General features: G+C 38.2%; 1 pseudogene; it reads left to right on the top strand.

Moving 5' to 3' along the window:
• Positions 1-19,292, top strand: part of LOC109075200 — a 38,077-nt pseudogene extending 18,785 nt beyond the window's left edge.
• The last annotated feature ends 828 nt before the right edge of the window (positions 19,293-20,120 follow it).

Here is a 20,120-nt window from a genome sequence, read left to right as displayed (position 1 = left end):
ACATCGTGATCATAAACACGATTAAGGTGAAAGCAATTGAAGGGTTGTAAAGATCCAGCAATAATGGATCGACACATCGATACAAATTCCTAAAGATACGATGTATCGTTGCCCGAAGGTACAATGCGAGGGGTCAAAAGATGCCTTGGAACAGTCGACAGAAACTGTTCAAGCTCAGTGATGATAAATTTCTGTAAGCAGTGTTCGAACACACATCGAAGCTGAGTGCGGTGTCTGACCGCACACTTTTTGTGATAGTGATCATGCAAAGAAGAAAAATGTGAGCCCCCCCCGTGCAACATACAAAAAGATGAGTTGGGATACCCTTTTGATGCCATCATTTTTTGAAGATTTTTTTATTTATTGTTATATTTATTTTACAGGGTCATATTCATGCGATTAAAAGTTTCCTTTCTCTTTGGAGGTGTAACAAGCTCTTGGTGCATTAAGAACGATCTGTAAAGTTGCAAAGACTAAAGTCTCAAATCCAAAGAGATATTCTTTATACAAAGTTAAGAGTCAAACCACACCCCCTATAAATGGATCATTCTAAGCACACCCCCACATGTCTACGTCATGATCTGGGAAGATTTGCATAACACCTCCCAAATGTTCACGCAAAGAAAGAAGGCATAACTTTATTCTCGCTGTTGAGTTTTTTCTGATGATATTCCATTTGTTTTTATGCCTGCTGTAATTACCAGTGAAATGTCACGGTCATCATTGTTTTTTTTGTATCAAAAAGTGCCACCTGAGGGAAAAAAGATGCATTGCATGTATTGAGTCATCAGATATGGTATATAGTTGTGCAGAAAAAATACCTTGGGTCCTTATACACTTTTTATAAAATAATACTAATAATAATTATTATTTTTCAGAAACGGGCATTCTTTATATTTTACAATTTTTTCTTCTTATATTGTTTATAATGAATAGATTGAGGAAACTTTAAAAAATGAAGGAGGGAGAGGGTAGAGAATGATGTCCCGGGTCGCTAAAGACCCGAGGTATGCATTTAAGAGTTCATTTAACTAATATGAACAGTTTTCTGTCTGTGAGATTCATCTGTTGCTTTGGCTGAAAGGATAACAGTATAGTGACACAGGAGACAGTGCTCAAACATCCTCAGATTACATACATTTTGTGAAAAATTAATTTAAATTATTATTTTTTTTTCTAAAGAAATTTGACACAAAAATTCAAGTGTTTATCATCCTGTCTCCTATTGTCCTCATATGTTGTATGCAAAAAGGGGACCTATTATGCAAAATCACTTTTATAAGGAGTTTTTGAACTTTTCTAAGAGGGTGTGGCTCCAGTGTGTGACAAACAACCAGCCTATAATGGTAAAATAATCCAGCCACTCAGTTTTTTTTTTTTTATATCCCAATAATCATAAACAGTCCTCTCTGAAACACACATTCCAGATTTTGTCCTATGTTGATGTCATTGTATAGAGAAATCCCACCCATTTGTGATGATCTCTGCCCTATTAACATTAATTCCACCCTGAGTAAGAGACAGCAGCCTGCCATTATTGTCTTCTTGTTGTAGCTGCTGGAGATATACAGTCTCAGTGCCCCAAAAGTCCTAGATGTTTGTGCCAATCATTTTATGCTGGATTGCCACACAAACGAGAGTCAGTTCAAAGCTGGATTTCTCAAAAAGTTGATTCTGAAAGAGGGATCAATACCAATGCTTCATGTGCGAACGTCAGCCCCCAGACAAAGTATGGTATCACGTGTCATAGTTATTTTTTTTATTTAATTTTTTTAAATTGCCTTTCTGAAAGAGCTTCTTGGCACCTGTAAGGCTTTAGCCTCATGCACACTGGGACGATTATCATTCGTGCTTATTGCCAGGCATTTTTCGACGTTTGTTTTCCGGCGCGTCTTGGTGTGTTCATATCCAGTGATTTTCACAGGCGTGAGCCGAGTGAACGTGCAAATTCAATACCTGACATTAGATGGCGCTTAACCCTTGTGGGGTCTTCAGTCCATTTCTGACAGGAATATTTTTACGTGTTTGAAATGTAAAAAAAAAAATCACAGCTTCATCGGAATAATATGAAATGCGGTGACCTTCATGGCACTTGGGGTGTGACCCACACAAAAGAATTGAGGGCATAATTCGAACAGGTTGTTTTTTTTTTTTAAATTAGGTTTTTTACGCCTGCCGTTTGTGCACATCTGTGTGCACACTCACATTGCCGCCCCTTTTTAGTCATGAGGGCATTAAATGTTGGCAATATCGCTCACGATAATCCCATCAAGCAGCCCGGTGTGCACAAGCCTTAATTTGCTAAAGCTACAGCTGACTCTGCCTGTTTTTCAATGCTGCTGCTTTCCACATCCTCCACAAATAGGAATGTGGTAGTTAAAAAAAAATGCCAGCGTAACTTAATTTTTCAGTAGCTTTACTGTAGCAACACTACTTTTAAAAAAGTGTAGCTTTTTCTGTAGCTAAACACTTTTCCCCAGCATTAGAGAGATGAAACGCGCAACCAAATGCTACATTCCGTTTTTGCGTTCTGATGAGTCATGAGAATATATGCGCTGAGCTGTGAGTTTAACTTGCTTATTTTATGACTCCTCCATATCCAGTTCAAGTTGCATACATTTTGTTCTTTGCATTGATGTTACGTTATTTTGTACTTTGACAGTCAGTTTAAGATAATATTAACTTTATGACTATACAGTATTCCAATTCCAATTTCAATACTCTCGGCTACATACTCTCGCTGATCAGTCTCTGCGCAGTGCTGCATGAAGTCTAACAGACCTATCTACAGTTCTGGCTATGCGAGACTACTGGAGTATCTGAAGCACAAGCAGTAAAAGCCCTGACCTTTTCTGGGAAGGGGGGTGGGGAGCAGCAGATCGTTTGCATTTAACCCTTAAATGCATACCTCGGGTCTTTAGCGCCTGGGATGTCATTCTTTACCCCCCTCCCTTCTTCATTTTTTAAAGTTAGAAATCAACTTTCTTAGAATTCTTCAATCTATTTATTATAATCAATATAACAAGAAAAAAAAATAAAGATTTTTTTTTTTTGTAAAAAGTGTATAGGGTCGCTAGAGACCCGAGGTATGTTAAAAATTTGTCTAATTTATTTATTTTTTTTTTTTGTTTTTTTGTAAAACATGTATAGGGTCGCTAGAGACCCGAGGTGTGGTAAATGTGCAACTAAATTTACATATCTGATGATTAAATATGTGCAATGAATCTTATTTCTCAAGGTGGCACTGTTTGATACACGGTGATGTGATGTTACACACATATCTACCATAAACATAAAACTAAAGAATCAGCAAAAATTTTACTTGTTTGAATGGCTTTACTGTAGAGCAAATACTGTAAGCAATGAAATATAAGTGTCACTGTCATTTGATGGTGGATGTGATAAGCTGCCAGTGATCAAAATGTGTCACTGTCATTTGATGGTGGATGTGATAAGCTGAGAATATGTTGAGATCACGAATATGAGCCAGATGATGGATGTACTGTGGAAATGCACTTTACAATGACAGCGATGGTAAAATCTCTAGTCAAACTGAAACACTTTGAAGGTTTCAAAATTTTATGAAAATTATGCTTTATTTTAATTTTTCTGTGATTGTGTCTCAAAATATCAAGTTTTTTTTTTTTTTTGGCTATTGGAGCAGTAAGAGATCCATCAGTATTGGATATATAGGTCTGGGTCACTAAAGACCTGAATATGTAATAATGATGGCGAAACATTAATGCATGTAAGAGTTAAGAGACACACTCGAAAATAGCGTTGTTTCTGCTCATACCCCAAAAGGGGTAATTTTGGGCATGGTATAATAAATGATCAGTGGGATATTTTGGGCTGAAACTTCACAAACACATTCTGGGGGGAAATGAAACTTAAATTACATCTTGTAAACAGGGTCATAGGTCCCTTTTAAAATGGAGTTGCCATTATGGAGCAGCTGCGACTGAACAAGTATGTGTTTCCTTTCGAACGGTCTCTCTCATTGTGTAGAATGCATATGGAGAAAACTCCTGTTTTACTCTGTACTGAAGCCTGATTTGTTCTTGTGTGTTATAGCTGCACAAACCAATGGTTCTTTAGCACACCAGAAAGGGTGGACCAACTATATAAGTCGGCTCGGAGCGCCATTCATCAGATCATTCTCCTTCAGCGATAAGGATCATCTCTTTGCTGACTCTACTATGAAGCTGAGAAGAAGAACCAGAAGGAAGAAGCTCCAGCTCTGCTCGCCACCGCCATTGAGAGCCCCCAAGCAGTGAAGGTTTTCCCTGCGGTCATCTGGCGTGTGAAGTGTAAATTTCTGAGAGCAAATTTCCTAGAGCAAATTTCCTTTCAGTGCACGTTGTATCAAATATTGAGCCGCGAGGTCAGCTCCCAACGAGAGAAAGCAATACCATTTTAGACGCGAGACACTGTCTACAAGATGCCTTTACAACCTAAAATGTTTAATCTTTCTTAACTGGTGCTCTGCACGTAGTTTGGAATGATATCATGTAATGTGGTCCCATGTGCTAATCTTTTGCAGAAGCTGTTGGATAAGGGGTGCGCCCCTTTATGTTAAAAGTATATGTGTGCAGCAATCGCAGGAAACCATTCTCTCAGAGCTGGCCAATTGATCAGCAGAAATGACCTGATCGTTAAGTTTCTTGAAGGGTCCTCAGTGGCTGAGCCCTCCTCATTCTCAGACTGTGTGCCATCTTGGGACATCTTGAGGACCCCACTTTAAGCCACTCTCGCCGAACCGATTTGTGGGCCCTTATCGCTTAGTCCCCGCTTAAAAAATCCCCTCCCCCTAGACTTGGCATTAGTTAATCGAGTGGGTGACTCACAAGCGCTGTCAGTCAGCACTTCATGTCTTGAGTTTGGATCTAACGACTGTAAAGTTGCCCTTAAACCAAGACGTGGTTATGTTCCTAAAGTGCTCTCGACTCCGTTCAGAGCCTAGGTGATCACCCTGTTGGTGCTCAAAACCCCAATTGCAGATTGTGATGCGACTCGGGGTCTGAATCTGCTCTGTCCAGTGAGGGCACTGAGAGTATATCTAGAGTGCTCTAGCCTGTTCAGACAGTCAGAGCAGCTTTTTGTTTGCTTTGGAGGCCACCATAAGGGACTGCTGGCCACAAAGCAGCGACTTTCTCACTGGATTGTTGATGCAATAGCCTTGGCTTACGCCTCAGAAGGCTTGCAATGCCCTATAGGTGTAAGGGCGATTTTATAGCCTTGGCTTACGCTCCTCTTGGGGCATGGTCCAGGTTCTCTTCTGTTTAAATTGCCATTCTTCCCCCCCGGGTGAAGCTGGTTTATATTCCATGCTTCTCAGCTACTAGCTTGGGGCACAATGTGCTCACGTTCTTAGGGTCCCTGATTTTAGCTCTCTGAGACTGTGCTCGCAGTGCAGATTCTTCTGTATCTGCTCATAGCACAGCGTGATTGGATGTGTTCACCATATGCATTCTATGTAACAAGAGAGACCATTTGAAAGGGAATGCTCCGGTTACTGATGTAACCTTGGTTCCCTGAGATAAGGGAATGAGCGTTGTCACTTGCCGCACTATAAGTTGCATGTGAATCAATGACTGTCACTTCAGTCGAATGATCTGATGAATGGTGCGCCGAGCCAACTTATATAGTGGTTGGATCTGCCCTTTCTAGCGGGCTAAATTGCCATTGGTTTGTGCAACTACACAAATGTGAACAAATCAGGCTTCAGTACAGAGTAAAACAGAGTTTTCGCCATATGTGTTCTACCAATGCTCATTCCCTTATCTCAGGGAACTGAGGTTACGTCAGTAACTGGAGCATTCTCTTTTTTCTGAAATAATGATAAATATTAATTTGATTTAGTATCACGGATATGCATTGCTGACACAAATTAATGAATTACTTTACTTTTTTTTATCATAAATCATGTACAATTTCATTAATAATAAGTTCTTAACAATCTTAATTCTTTATATAAGGACCAATTGTCCACTTCTGTCAAGTTTGTTTTGCAGTATAGTTTTTCATCATTTTCCTCTCGCTGATAAAATGGTGGAGTTGTGTGACGTTTGCTTCATGGTCGCATTTTAAGGGTTGGCTTTAGAGTAGTGCTGGTGCAAAAGAGATACACACAGCTTGGTTTTGGGATTGTGGCTTTGAGGTGTGAGGCTTGTCGCGCCAGGCTAGTTGTTTAATCTTGGTTTGCACTGGACCAACAGTGGGAAAAAAAAGCGGCTTATAAGTCAGGCCCTGTCAGGCTCAGGCTGAAATGCATGGCTCTAGAGGGGGATAGATTTTTGGCCTGGTTGGATTCGTTCATTTGGTTTTGCCATCTCCATTTGTTTATGTATTATTATTCTTGATGCAGAAATTGGCATTTTAACCCCTGTGAACAAGAAAGTCTGTTTGATGCCCGACTCTGAATACAAAGAGACTAAGGAGTGCATCTTCAGTAAAGCTCTTGCATGAAAGCACCCCAGCAGCACATTCAAATAGATTTTTTTCAAGAGCTCAATGATGCCAGCATTTTCTCAATTAAAATCAACTTCATCCAGCTGCAACAGTTCTTAAAAATAATCAGTTAAGCAGTTCATGAGTAAATGGTACACTAACATTTTTTAGAAACAAAAGAAATAGCAAATTACAAAGAATAGCAATTAACAGATATCGGGCCCTATTTTAACGATCTTAGCATATGGTCTAAAGAGCATGATGCAGGTGCACTCAGGGCATGTCCGAATCCACTTTTGCTAGTTTAACGACTGGAAAATGGTCAACATGCCCGGGCAAATGGTCTTAATGGGTTGTCCCTATTCTCTTAATGAGTAATGGGTGTTTTGTGGGTGTAACATGCAATAAACCAACCAGGGGTGCGTTTCCCGTACAACGACGTAACTCGCTGATTAACCACCATAGTACGATGCATTGTTGTGGAAACCAACTAGTTAGTCACGACTGAAACCTGTGTCACAGATCCATCGTTTTAACCACGTTGGTTTGAGCTGTCTTTATGGCGTTGTTGTTCTTCTTCTTCGATCTAATGGCTGACTGGTACCATGAACACATACCGCTATCTACAGTAATTTGGTTTTATTTTCTCTTTTCTTCGCTACGCTTTTGAAATGATGTTACGTAGGAGTGGATTAATAACACATCATTTGTTCCACAATAAATTATATACAGTACTGTACAGTACATATACACACACAGAGTAAAATGTGCTCTTTTCTGATCCCAATGTCTATAATTTCACAATTTCATATAAATTCTATTTCTTATTTAATATTTATATATAAGCACAAATTATCATTTTGCTCAATATTTTTTTCTATTTAAGTCCCCTTGCCATTCAGTCATGTGTTAATGAAAATGACACGAAAACCCCAATTTTCAAATCATGAAAATTGCAGTTCTTTTGAAGGAGGTGGAAAATAATAAAATCCAGCTATTTTCAAAGCTGAAAAACAGCATTACAAATGCTGACAAAGAGAAAATTGGGGCAGAAATCACTGAAAAATAAATGCTGCTTACTATGGGTACGAATGAAGCCCAGGAGAAGTCAGGAATAAGTGAAGGGACTTGGTAAGTGTGTCAAAACTATGGGAAGCCAAACAACCCAAATGTGGGATGAAACAGCGTGGTATTACTCGACTTGACGACTCGACAGCACAGAGAGGACATGTTTAACAGCGCCACGAACTGACAGCGCGATAACATAATCTCATCAGTTCAGCGCTGATTAGTTACAACAGCGCAGCGCAGTGCGAACATTACTCGCTCTTCTTCTAATAACGTTTTATGGAGGATGGCCAAACCAACTTTTGGTGCATTTACCGCCATTAACTGGACTAGAGTGTGCAAGCCTAATAAGCAACGAATATATACATACTTTATACATATAAAAATTCTCCTGATTGATTCATATTTTCTTTAATGTATTTAACAATACCATATATTTTACCTTGTCCTGCATGCTCTTTCAAAAGGCTTGACAAATTAAATGATTCAAATACTTTATACGCAAACACTTTAATACCGCGTTGTTTCATTCTACTTTAGGTGTGTTTGGCTACCCATACAAAACAGTGGTGTTAAGTCATGTAAGAGTCATCAGGTATTCTCCGGCCTGGGCCTTAAAAATCACCAAAGGGGTCCCTCCCGTCTATTGCTCTCTTCCCTTGATTATACTCGCTGTCTGAGGCCTCCTCATGTGCTGAGCAACGTGCCTCTGACACAGGAGGCGATGCAGAAGTCAGTGCTGTGTATATAAATGCCTGCATAAGGACAAAATTTTACCCCCTTTGACTTACTATCTGATGATGCAATCTTAAGAAAATGTGGCTTCCAAGGGCCAAGATCCTTGAACTACTACAGGTTGTGAAACCACATCGTCAGAGGGCAAGAAGAAGAAAACTACGCCCAAAGCCCAGCGGTGCGTGGCTTGTTAGCTACACTGCATTATTATGCTGCTGGAAGTTGTTATTGAGGTAAAGGGTGGGTGATGACATGTGGCCGCAGCAAATCTTCAGTCAGCAGTAACACCTTTGCTGGTACAGCTGATGAAGACACATCCTGATTTTCCCCCCCCAAACTCCTGAAGAAATCCAGCTGGCCAATCAAAAAGTTCTACAGTTTTTGACAACAATCCCAGAGTGAGTTTGGCAACAGCGATGGCACCCCTTATCCCATTGTTAGCCCTGTGGTAAATGATGCGCCCCTTGCACATTTGAAGGAAGGCTATCCGTATCCCAGCCATTAATGTTAATAATTGAGGGGGGGGGGGGGGGGTGTGACTCAACCACAGGGATGTTCAGTGACATTGTGGCAAACTGGCCTGGAAGCACTCTGACTCTTTTCGCCTGTGGGCCAATTCTGCAGTTTGCCAGGTGGCTGAAGAGGGAGCTTTGCGTGATAGCTGGCTGCTGGGGAGACAGTGTATATTCTTCTCTTCGCCCATCGGACCTCCTGACACATGTGCAGCATCCAGCCACCATTGCAGTTTAACCATTTTTTATTTAATCTGACAATAATTTTTGTTAAATATTTTGTTTTATTTGCCAATATAAAACATTATCCTATTATGGTTGGTCAAGCTACTATTAGTTTAAAGATGTTTCTATGCTTATGTTCTTTGCCCGTGTACAAAGTTTTTTAGTTCATAGTTCTCTGCCCGGTACAGAGTTCTCGTCCTGTCTCTAATCTACATAAAAGAAACAAACAAGGTCAAGGGCAAAAGGTAAGGATTAATGGATTAAAGTTAGGCACAGCAACCTTAAAACACAGCTGAGCTGGGTCATACCACCAAGTGCTCAGAATTGTTTGTGGTAATGAAACCATTGTGGAAAATGGAGAATGCAGCAGTCATATAAAATCTGAACTATTCAAATATCTATTTTTTTTTTTTATCTGCATATGGCAGTATTAATTCAGCATTTTAAGAACATTTAGATTCCAATTACATTTAATCATTCTAGCAGATGCTTGTGACTCCAGAACAACTTACAAATGAGGGAAAATAGAAATGAGGCAATCAAAACTTATCCAACGTAATATAAGACCTTTCGTGAAAATTATAATTGGGAAAATTATATTGTAAATGAAAGGAAAGATAACTTAAACTTTGAACTTACTAATTAACTTTTATTCTGGTAATGATTAGGGTGTTTCATAATGTACTTCATAATTGTTTAGTAGATACTTGTCGTTAAACAAAATATAAAAATATTCCCAACGTCAACTCCCATAACACCCCATACTCTTCCTCAACAAACTGATGAAAATGTTATTCATTGTATGTTCTTTTAATTCTATTTAATATAGTAACAAACAGCGCCATTTTGTAATTAATTTATGTATAAAAATTCCCACATTTCCCACATTCCATAGAGTCAAGTACTTAAAGGGATACTCCATCCACCAATATAAAATTTTGTCATATTCATTACCCCCATGTGTCTTTCTTTTCTTCCCCCCTTCTTTTCCTTCCAAAAATGTAAAAAGCTTTGTTCGTCTTCAGAACACAATTTAAGATATATTGGATAAAAACAGGGAGGCTTGAGACTTTCTCAGTAGACTGACAAATAATACACAGTGTCAATGTCCAGGAAAGGTATGAACAAGCATCGTCTCGAATAGTCCATCCTGCCATCAGTGATTCAACACTAACGTTATGAAGCGACGCGAATACTGTTTGGTACGCGGAAGGAACACCATACTAACGATTTAGAGCTTTGATATTTTGAAAGCAAACAATTCATTGGCACAGCGCCTGCTGGCATCAGCAGAGAGCATACACCATCTGCGTTATGCTCCGAATTGCCAAAATGTGCTACGCGTGATTTGGAAAAGACAGGAGAGGAGAGTGAATTGGTTTGAATAAAGTCATTGATTTGTTTTCTCTTCGTGTTACAAAAAGTATTCTCATCGCGGTGTTACCCTTGAAGAGGGTATACCTCCAATGCCAGCTGTATTATTTGGCAGTCTCTGGGACATTTTCAAGCCTCCCTTTTTTTTATCCAAAATATCTTAAGGTGATGTGATGAATAAGAACAAAGCGTTCAAAGTGTTTTGGACAGACATGGGGGTAAGTGAATAATGACAACATTTCATTTTGGGGTTGGAGCAACCCTTTTTTTTTGGATTGTGTTGGGTTTTATGGCCCCTTTGCTGTTATGGATGACAGGCAAATCTCATCCTTCATCTGAAAATTACACTCATTGTTTACAGTGACTTGGAAATACAACAACACCAACAACAATAGTATGTTGTAGTTAGTGTAATTTATACTCACAACAGTGTACAATATAGTAAATAAACCAAGCTAATTTGTCCATTTACAGGGCACCTTTGTCTTTATTCAGTTAAAAAACAAATATATATATATATATATAATGTAGATGGCTAACTACTGTAATTTCTCTAACTGTAGTTGTATTTTCCAGAATGGTTTTTTAAAAAAAATTTATTTCTTCATATTTGTTTTTTTTGTCATTTTTCTCAGGTTTTCAGAAGTACAATATAACATTTAGGAGCAAATATACACAGCAAGAGACCAAAGGCAGATGTCTAGAATAGCAAAGACATGGACAGCAAACCATATACTTTCCACGAGAGCTCACATAAACTGGAATGAAGGTTATCCACACAGCAAAAATATAAGCATGCTGAATGTGATGGATTTAGCCTCATTAAAGTTGGGTGGTAATTTTCCTCTTTTCCTCGCCAAAAATGCCATTAAGAAACACGAAACAAGCAGCAGGAGTCCAATATACCTTAAGACGCACCAAAATCCAAACTTTCAGATCCTGACAGTACTATTCTAAACATTTATAGCTGCACCTTCATAAACTTGGTGTTATATGATGCAAAAGGGAGGCTTTGTTTTTGGTTTAACCATATGATACAAACTAAAAGTGCTTGCACAAAAGTGCACAAGATTACACTTGATCTTTGTTTGGCAGGGTCAAACCACTTCATGACCATTACTACCAGGGAGGGTGGCTCTGAAAGCCATTAAAACTACTACAGTTTTTGCCAAGCTGCATGAAAATACAGAGAGTAAAGCTTAGTTCCAAAGGCTGGGGATACCGAATTTGACATAACCAGTCACTCGGCTTCCCTATAAATGTTAAAGCTAATCAGAAAGCAAGCGCAGAGGAACAGTAGGGGGAAGGAAACTTAACTCTATATTGTTTCCTCGTATGACTGGTGTCTTTCTATACCTTATAAACACAACACTCACTGTGAATGTTGCACAAGCCCCAAATGCTGAAAATGCCCATAGAATTATTCCCAAGGGCTCCTGAAAGGACAAAAACTCTAAAGTTTTGGGAATGCACTGGTCTTGGGCTTGGTTTGGCCATGTTTTCTTTAGAACATGTCAGGCAATCAGATCATTTGTGGAAAAATTGGTGAAAATGGGGTGCATAAAATTTATTTATATTGTGGATTTTAAATATACCCCCCCCCCCCCCAAAAAAAAAAAAAAAAAGTGAGGAGCACAATTTGAGAAATTCACACCTGTTTGATTACAGGATCTCTCCTTCAGCACATGGTATACAGTCAAAGCAGCAGACTGGCTTTCCTTTCTGTCTGGCCTTCCTGGAGCCTGCAGACAACTTTTACTGCACAGTGATTCTGGTGCCTAATGACCACAGCAGAGCAAGCAGTAGAAAAACACTACATAGTCTGCATGAGAGTGCATGCCACTACATTATTTTCATTGGCATAAAGAAATATGCGAATTAAAAATCTAAAATGTTTAGTATAAAATAAAGTCAATAGTGCATTGCCATTTCAAGTTAAAAAAAAATGATTTTATTTAGTTCTTCCATAACTACTGGGTAGAGTTGAAGGAAAAAAACAGACAAAGCAAGCAATATCGAGTGATGGAGTGGGATGGCACACACCTTCTCTCCTCTGTGCCACATAATTGCTGGCTCGTCTATTACTAGGTCCTTTTCATTTTCAAGGGAGGCATCATAGAATCCCACCCTCACGTAGCTGAAGGGAGCCATCTGACTCTCTTTGCCAGTTTCTCAGGTCATAGGACGCATTGGGATCACCATTATCATCAAATCTGACCTCTTCCCCTAGTTGTTGTGAAATGTGTTCTTTTCATAAAGTAACAGGAGCTAAGGTGAATGTTGGGAGATAGGATGATGCAAAGCAAAATCATTAAAATGCAGGGATGGCAAACATAGTATAGATGCATAGATGTGTACATTAACCATACCACAGTAATTAAAAATGTGTACAGTGATTTGATAATGTTCTTATTAGCACAATATAGGCAGAGAATGTAAATTGGCGAGTAACACAACACCTGCATGGCATAATTTGAGATAGACTCCCACAATGTCCATTCTGAAAGGGGCCTTTTCCTGGTTTCACATTGGTCATGTCATGTAGTGCATGTGCTATGAGATACACAGGCCTTATTAAACATTGTAGGAGACTCTGAGTTGGGAAACATCTAAATAAGGAGTGGTATACATCATCAAACTCCTCTCACTGCAATTGCAGGGTGGCCAATTACCGTGCCTCTTCTCCATGTGGCATGAGTATTTAAGGATGCCATTCAGCTGACAACGGAAAGTCTCTTCCCAAAACTCAGAGAGAAAATTGTGACTTCTGAGGCTAACAGAATAATTTACTCTTCTGAGGTAACTACCCATTAGATGTGGGATATCAGCTCTCCGTATGGCAAACCCTAATTTTCCCTTTAACAGATCACCAAAATTGCCCAGAGGGCTTTTGATGTGGCCCAAGCCTCACTGGCAATTCCACGGAAGATTGAGTAACATTTTGCCGTCTGCACTCTTTTTAGTAGACTATGTAGTTCTGAGTCCCCATAGAAAGTTTACTATGACTGTGGCAAGATGATTTTAAAATGTTCACAAGTTCCTCCACTGCGGCTTGCTTGCAGAACACAACAGGATATAAGTGACATAAGCAAGGAGCAATATATAACTGCATGTTTGCGGACTCCTTTAAGAAAAGCGGATAGCAAAGGCGAGCATAGTTCTGATTCCACACCGATCACCCCAAACCCATGTCCATTGGAATAAATAACAAAGTGGTGTGTTACCACAGCTTTAATCTGAAATAGATCACTTGGCATTGTCCGGCATGAATGCTGGGCAAACTCTCTCGTGTTACTGAGCACAATGAACAGGATGCAAAAGTAGCTGCACCTAAAATATGAAAGCAGCACAAACATTTCAGTAAGATTTCAAAAAGTAATTAATAAGTAAAAACTAATATAGTACAACCAAATAAAATGCTAACACTGTTCAATGACATTGTGTGTATGCAAACACACACACAACACATACACACACACACACACACACACACACACACACAGATTGTTTACTTTTTTTCTTAACTTTTGTTTGTATTGTCATATTTAAGGCAATGAACTATAATAACACCAAATCATTACAACAATACAAGCGTTCCTGTAACAAGGCGAAAGGAAATGTGCAGATTGCAAGAGATTAAATGAAGATAATTTTAAATATTTCTTTGAAACCAGGGGTATTTTAAAAGGGTCCTAGAGTTCTCAGAACAGCCATAGATAGACTCCTGATTGCAGCATCTCCTACGTAACAGGGCTCGGCTGCTTTTGTATATCTTCACAGCTTTTGTCCACTAGGCCCCTCTGCTGGGCTGTCCATTGACCAGGAGAAGAGACCTCTTCACAGATACAGGTATGTCATTCCCGCTGTCCCTGATTGTGGGTAGACCCAGAGATAGGTTTGGCAAAAGGTCTTGCCGTTGGTTTATATTCTCCTCACAGCAAAGATCATCGTCTGCATCCACCTCAGGGCTCTAGGAGTGAAGCGCATCAGATTCCACACACACACACACCACAACACACATATTAAATTTGGACCATTATTGTCTTTAATGTACAGTTATTAACTGCATTATTGCAAATAATATATATATATATATATAGATATATATTATATATATATATATATATATATATAAATAATTTCTAAATATTACAAAACATTGATCAGCTTATGAAAGCATGACAACACAATTGATACTTGGTTGGTCTCAGGGTTTGGTTTTGAAAGAAGAATAAGATGAAAATGGGGCTGGAATGAAGCAAAAGAGAAAAAATCCCTCCCAAAACAACATCTCCCCCCTGGTAAAAGCTTTGTAGGATAATCCTTTCATCTCCCTGAAAGACACACTTAATCTTGCTTTTAATATTGGACTCTGCACAACAATACACAGCAGAGGCCAAAATGTAAAATGCAAAAGCAACACATTGGCAGTAAGCTGTGCCATAACTGATAACTGACAGGAATCGGAATGGTTACAGACATATAGAGATAATCTGTGTTTGAGGGGGATGGCCTTAATACGTTTTCACTGGGAAAAAACTAACGAAATTCATATGGCCCCCTCCTGCGTCAGTCTTTTCTGTAACAAGCCCTTTTGAATGCAATTATTTCTTTGAGCCAATGATAATGCACACGTGATCACATTCACCCATGGGACAAAGTCAATCAATCAATCAGTCAATAAGAAAAAAAATAAAAATAATAAAATAAAAAAGGTCACATTATAACCTTACTTTTCTGTGTGAAGTTACCTTCACCGAAGAAAGACTATTCTGTTTGCACATTCTACTGCCTGGGCTGTAAAAACTGTAAGTGTAAAACATCTTGTTGGGGTTACTATCTGTGCATTGACAGTGTTGTTATCATTTACAATTGGTATTATTGGCTTTGAAGTAACTATAGACCATCACTTATAAAAATAGTGATGACGCGAACCTCCTCTAAGACTATCTTAAGAAATTCTGATGAATGAATGAATCCATCCATCCATCAAAGACTATCTTAGATAATCTGAATGAATGAATGAATGAATCCATCCATCCATCCATCCATCAATAAGAAAGAATAGCTTACTTGGGGAGTGTAGTGTTTTATTTATTATTATTTATTTTAATTTTTTTCTATTAAATTGAAATAAACCTAATCATTTGGAAGATGCTTTTTATCAGTATGTACATTTCCTGGAAATCAATTTCTCTTACTTTCTTTTTTTTTCAATGCAACTGATTATGGTTAATTGTTTAATTAATCACAATATGTTAATTACAATATTATTTTAATTAATGACCATATTAATCAACCATGATCTACTAAGTAAAGCATAAGTGATATTGTAATTGTTGATTTTGTAATGTACTGTATAATATGTCTAACACAGACACTAATAATAGTTTCAGATTGAGGCATCTTGGGAAACATAATAGTGCACCTGATTCGATATATAACTCAGGACGACGTCATGCATAATGATATGCATGATTAACATATAAAACCAAAGGTAAGACAAGCATCTTCTCACCTTTTTTATTGTGAAGGTTAACAGGATAATGATTCATATTTTTTGTCTCTGTATTTCATCTTTCCAGTGCAGCTGTAACTTCAAGCTGCAACCCACAGGGTGACTTTAATTTGCCAGTATTCGTGACTAGTGGAGACTTCACAATAGGAGGAATTTTTCCTTTGCATTATAGAGTAGAGCTTTACTCCAACAGACTACATAAAGAGACCTTTAGCAGCACAGTGTCAATGGTAAGGACATGTCTTATATGTTCTTTACGTCTTTCCCAAGCTGTAATTTTAAATCTGTTGTTTACATTTTATTCATTTTCTAAAGAATAATTATGAGAAACCCATTTATTGTTTTACAAGAAGGAATTTTCATAACATAATTTTGTGCAGGTTTGATCCAAGGGCTTTTTCGCTGGGCTCTCACTATGACACTTGCTGTGGAGGAAATAAACAACAGAAAAGATCTCTTACCAAACCATACTCTGGCTTATAGTATCTTTTGACTCTTGTGCCACTCCTGTGACTGCACAGAAAGCAGTCCTGTCAGTGCTGAATGGACAGGATGTTGTTCAAAGTGTTATATGTTCTGGAGCTAGCACTTTATTAGGATTAATAGGGGGAATCTGGATCCTCACAATCAATCGTTGTCTCCAGAACACTGGAGCCTTTCAGAATACCCATGGTAAAATAAAATAAAATTGTTTTCCTGTGTATATATATATATATATATGTGTGTGTGTGTTTGTGTGTTGGCTAACATTTGTTTCTTTTTCATTTAACTCTTCTGTTTATTTTTTAATTATTATTTAATTTATAGATAAGTTACTTCTCAACCTGCTCTTGTTTAAGTGATCGGAAGCAGTTCCCAACATTTTTCAGAGTGGTTCCCAATGATGATTACCAGGTCAAAGCTATTGCACAACTCTTAAAGCGGTTTGACTGGACATGGGTTGGTGTGGTGACTGAAGACCACGACTATGGCAGGTTTGCTTTACAAGGCTTAAAGCGGGAAATTGAGAATACTGACATTTGTCTGGCCTATCATGAAATGATCCCTAAAGACTATACCCAGGAACAGGTCCTGAAGATTCTTAAAGTAATGAAGGAATCATCAGCTAAGGTGGTGGTTGTTTTTTTTCAGGGGAGGGGGAATTTTACCCTTTCTTAAGAGAGTTTTGTGACCCAAAATATCACAGGAATTCAATGGATTGCAAGTGAGGCTTGGGTTACAGCTTCAATATTAGCAGAAACGTATCCATTCTTAGATGGCACAATTGGGTTTGCAATACGTCAAGGACACATTCCAGGTCTACTGAATTACCTCAAAACGGTGACCCCAGAAAGGTACCCTTCTAACCCTCAAGTTCAGGAGTTGTGGAGGCTCTTTATGTTTGTTCTCCTTCCACATCCAGCTTGAAGAGTCATTTGCCCTCCTGCACAGGAAAGGAAACTCTCAGACAAGAACACTCTCTGCCTACATGAACACATCCAGCCCCTCGTGTGACCTACAATGTATATAAAGCAGTGTATGCCTTTGCTCATTCTCTACATAATCTCATTCACTGTAAACCTGGAAATGGACCGTTTGAGAATTTCTCATGTGCAAACCTCAACAATGTGTTTCCATGGCAGGTAAAAGTACCTAAGGGTTTAAGGAGAACTGATTTTCACAAAGAATAGTGATTATATTTTGCATCTTTTTCTTAAAATTATTTTTTTTAATCATAAATTGCTATTTTTCTTCTCCAAAGCTTCAGCATTATTTACAGGAAATCTCTTTCTCTGTTTCTGGAGAAAATGTCAATTTTGATGTTAAGGGAGATTCAATCCCATCATATGATTTAATAAACTGGCAAAGACATGCAAGTGGAGATATTCAGTTTGTTAAAGTGGGCATCTATGATGGTGCTCAGCAAACTGGGAGAGAACTGTTGGTTGTGGAGCAGGCCATTATGTGGTCTCACCAACAGAACAAGGCAAGGTGTTGAATGTGCACTGCAATCTATTGTTACACTAATAACACTGTCAATATGTTATCTTTGAGCCAATATTCACATAGTAACATTGTGAATAATTAAAAAGGGTGACTTGTTTATGTTTAAATACTCCTAATTATGTTGTTTGGACTCATACATTATAATAAGAATTTAATAATAATAATAAAAACTATATATATATATATATATATATATTATATATATATATATATATATATATATATATATATATATATATATTATTATTATTATTATTTTTTTTTTTTTTTTTTCAGGTACCTGTGTCTGTATGCAGTAATAGCTGCACTCCAGGATTCAGGAAGGCTGTCCGTCGTGGGCAACCTCTGTGCTGCTTTGATTGCATTCCATGTGATATTGGCAAGATCAGTAATCAGACAGGTCAGAACAACCTACAGTATGTTTTCCTGTTGACAAGTTCTTCATGTTCTTATTAAATTTGTCTTCTGGTTTTCCTCATTTGCCTTAGTTGATCTGATTTTATCATTTCTCTTTATTTATAGATTCAGTAGATTGTCTGTCATGCCCTGAAGATTATTGGTCCAATGTGAATGGAACAATATGTGTCCCGAAGGTGGTTGAGTTTCTTTCCCATGATACAATGGGAATCACCCTGACTCTGATTGCTGTAGTGGGAGCATTTCTGACTGTCACAGTGCTGGTGATATTTCTTTACAACAAAGGAACCCCTATAGTGCGTGTAAATAACTCAGAACTCAGTTTTTTTATCTTGTTATCACTGACTCTGTGTTTTCTATGTGCTTTGGTGTTTATTGGGGAACCCACATCCTGGTCCTGCATGCTACGACACACCGCCTTCAGCATCACTTTCTCTCTCTGCATCTCTTGCATCCTTGGCAAGACTTTAGTGGTGTTGGCAGCTTTTACAGCTACTCGACCTGGAAACAATATAATGAAATGGTTGGGCCCCACACAGCAGAGAATAATCATCTTCTGCTGCACTCTGGTCCAGGTAGTCATATGTACTGCTTGGCTTACGATATCCCCTCCTTTCCCCTATAGAAACACTAAATATCAACAGTCCAAGATCATCCTGGATTGCAGTGTGGGCTCTGATCTGGCCTTCTGGTGTGTTTTGGGATATATTGGCCTTTTGGCCTGTGTCTGTTTTTTTCTGGCTTTTCTGGCCCGGAAGTTGCCAGGCAATTTTAATGAGGCCAAATACATCACCTTCAGCATGCTTATATTGTGTGCAGTGTGGCTGGCATTTGTACCTGCATATGTGAGTTCACCTGGTAAATTTACAACTGCTGTTGAGATTTTTTGATTTTTAGCTTCTAGTTTTGGCCTGCTCTTCTGCTTGTTCACCCCCAAATGTTACATTATTTTATTAAAGCCAGAGAAGAACACAAAGCAACATTTAATGGGAAAATTTACAAAATGAAATAATTTTGTATAATTGCATTGATAAAATATTTGAGATTAATGAAGGTGAAAAAAAATGTACACACTTCAATATACTGTATACATAACTGTGCAAACCAAATAACAAAATAAAGATATTATGTAAGATTAATATTAAGGAACATTCTATATTCTCTAAGATTCTATATTTATGATATATTTTTTCATAAAGTACATGTTTACAAATTACAATTTGGGTCCTTAGAAAACTTTGTCTGTCCTTAATTATATGGTGCAATCTAAAGTATTTGGACACTTCACCCACACATGGGTGTCACTAGGCAATTTTATTAGAAGGGTCTGGCTGCAGACTTGCACTTGCACTCTCAGACTTGCATTCTCAGACACTTGTGTTTCCGTTAGCGACGTCACTTGCAGTTTTTTTTTTTTTTTTTTTTTTGTTTTTGTTTATTGATTACTTTTCATTTGAAACATTTTACAACTGTAGCCAGATGGTGAAGACAAGAAAAAAGACATTAAATTAGATTGTCACTTGCAATGGTCACTTGCAGTCTCCGCTACCTGCGACGTCACTTGCAATCGACACAAATCGTGTGTGTTGTCAATGGAGACAAGAAGCTGTGGTGGCATGTAGTTCTGAGAGCTGAGGTGCATATTTAGATTTTTTTCAGATACATCAAGGTAAGTGGGCAAAGGTCTCTCTCTCTCTCTCTCTCACACACACACACACACTATAATTTGCTGTTATACTCCATATAGCTCCATATACAAGCCAGAAACGAAGTTTTTTTTTTTTTTTTTTTTGCACAGGCCTATCTAAAGGGTTAATGGTTCCACCTAGTGATCA

Source organism: Cyprinus carpio, unplaced genomic scaffold, assembly GCF_018340385.1.
Source record: "Cyprinus carpio isolate SPL01 unplaced genomic scaffold, ASM1834038v1 S000006739, whole genome shotgun sequence".
NCBI lineage: Eukaryota > Metazoa > Chordata > Actinopteri > Cypriniformes > Cyprinidae > Cyprinus > Cyprinus carpio.
Note: the sequence above shows the minus strand (reverse complement) of the source record. Positions and strands in the feature narration are given on the sequence as shown.